Source organism: Fukomys damarensis, unplaced genomic scaffold (genome assembly GCF_012274545.1).
Source record: "Fukomys damarensis isolate Sample0158 unplaced genomic scaffold, DMR_v1.0_HiC HiC_scaffold_33, whole genome shotgun sequence".
NCBI classification, from domain to species: Eukaryota; Metazoa; Chordata; class Mammalia; order Rodentia; family Bathyergidae; genus Fukomys; species Fukomys damarensis.
Window position 1 is genome coordinate 39210931 of NW_022900945.1, and position 2494 is coordinate 39213424.

At 43.5% G+C, this 2494-nt stretch overlaps 1 pseudogene; it reads left to right on the forward strand.

Moving 5' to 3' along the window:
* Window positions 1–1395: 1395 nt before the first annotated feature.
* LOC117284106 lies at window positions 1396–1473 on the forward strand (annotated as a pseudogene).
* Window positions 1474–2494: the final 1021 nt, after the last annotated feature.

The following is a 2494-nucleotide window of genomic DNA, read 5'->3' on the forward strand; positions in this document are numbered from 1 at the left end:
TTTGTACCCCAGCCTTGTAAACACCATAATTACACCCTGCGTGAATGCCTAGAGGGTAGCTCCCAGCTATGCATATATGTTAGGGCTAAAGACAAATCACACACAGCCTGAAGATACTCAAATATACTCGTTTTGAAACAGGGCATTTGGACTAAGCAACATATGAGCTCTAGATGTTCCCAGGAGCAACGTAGGCCACTTCTCTCTGGCCTCCTTTGCATCTAGCACAGATAAAATTTGGGTGTTAACCACAGTGGTGTCAGGAGAACATTGTCCCCTCCTCGGCGGGAAGTGCCCAGATGGTAGCTCAGAGGCTACTAAGGAACATAGTAAGGTAATGTTCTCCCTACTTGTCCCTTCTCACTCCTGTGCACCTATTTGAGTCTCTAGCTTATTAAAACACTGACCTGGGATGGATTGCAGCCAACACTAAATCACGAGAAAGGATATAAGGAGTCAAGAAAACAACTTTGGAGTCAGCACCATAGCCTAAGGCTCAGGGGTGAGCTTTGGATTCCAGCCCAGCCATCCTCCTGCCAAGTAGGGTCCTTGGGGAAAACGTCTCTGGGTAGAGTCAGGACTGGAGTAGGACGTGATAGGACACTTAAAGGGAGACGCTAAAGATAATATGAAGAAGAGACTACATTCGGAGATTTGAGCAAAGTTAATGAAAAAGAAATGAAGTGTTGGGGTCAAGGATGGAACTCCAGCTCCCTAGGCATGAAGGATGGTGGGAGGGAGCAGTTACCAGAAATGGAGGGGCCTGCAGCTTCTGCAGAGTCCTGGCTTCCACAGCCTTTGCCAAGCTGCATCCTGGTGGGAGGGATCCTCGGAAATAAACCCTGACTCTTCTCTGCTCTGGAGCCTTCTGTCAGTGCCTCTCATTAGCCAAACTCATTAGAGATCCAGAGGGCAAAGGAGCCTGTTCATGTGTTCATAAGGGAACCATGAAGGATCATACAAGACACCAAGCAGGTAGAGAAAAAGAGTAGAGTGGGTCTACAAGGAAAAATGGAGAACGTACAACATCTTTCTTCTTCTCACTCCCCCCGGTCCAGGTTGACTGGTGTATCAGGATCCTTCACCAAGGCCAACCTCACCAACTTGATTAGGTGCATCTGTGAGCAAAGGTCAGGACCTGTGCCTCCTGACTGGCAGCCCGCTATGATGTTCCCAAGATTCTGGTTCTACACGAGAGCAACTGGGATGCTTTGCAACATAATCAGTGCAGAACAGGCAATCAGAATTACGGCCTAAGGTCCCCAGGTCCAGCTAGAGTGGACAATCCTGTTGTAATGGCACCTCTTCAGGATGGCTGGAGGCCATCAGAATCCAGATCTGGCCTCAAAGGGGACAAGTAAGCTTCTAGCCCCTCAACAAATAAATCTCAGAGCCATGCTCACTTTGGCAGCACACATACTAAAATTGGAACAATACAGAGAAGATTAGCATGGCCCCTGCACAAGGATGAAATCCTCAGATCCACGGCCAGGATGGACACATGAGTACTACAAGGAAATCTACTGGGAGGAGGGTTGTTCTCTGCTCTTTTTTGTAACTACTCAATTCTGTCATTGCAGCATAAAGACAGTCACAAACAAGAAGTATACAAATACTCTGGCCGGGTTCCAATAAAACTTTATAGCCACAAAAGACAGGCTAGATTCGATCTTTAAGCAGCAGTTTGCTGACCTCTGGCTTAGAACTTCGATATTTAGGATATTTATGTAATCTTGCTCTCATTTGTACCCCAAAGAGAATGAAGCTAGAGATGTACTTGATTTTGGGGTTGATGGGCCTGTTTTCTACTAGATTATAAACTACATGAAAAGAGGAACCGTGTTTTTTGTTTAATCTGGGCATATATAACACCCAGAATTATATGAATGAATGAATCCAACAATCAATCAAAAATAAGTATCAACAAAAGAGATAATACAATTTATAATTCCATTTTAAGTTTTGTTCACCTAAGTTAAAACTTACCTTTTGATGTTTATTTATATTTAAAATATTGAATGACCAGAAGATATGTAGATAAATATAAACTCTGCATGAGTCCCAGATTTTTTATAAAACTGAACCACATTTGCATGCACTGACTGCTGTGGCTGGCTTTAGTTTAACAAAAGTAGAATAGGTTAACTCAAACAACTGTTGACAGTGAAAAAATAAACAGAATCCTAATTAATGTGTTTGCTAATGAGACTCCCTGGATGAGTGTTTAACCATAACACATGATTTAGGTGTTTACTCTGCACATATGTTCAACTTATGGGGTAGGATATTCAGAGCTTTATTTATCCTTCATGGCCTTCAAAAACTGTCCCCCAATCCTTATAACTCTGTTGTTAGGATCTTGCACACTTTCCCTCTCTATCGTCCCTACCTGCCACATCCAGGGTGTGTGTGACCACCTGCTATAATTACTGTCGCAGAAGATAATTTTGGAGCTGCCTATGAGACAGACACTAGTCTTTGCCCCCAGCTAATA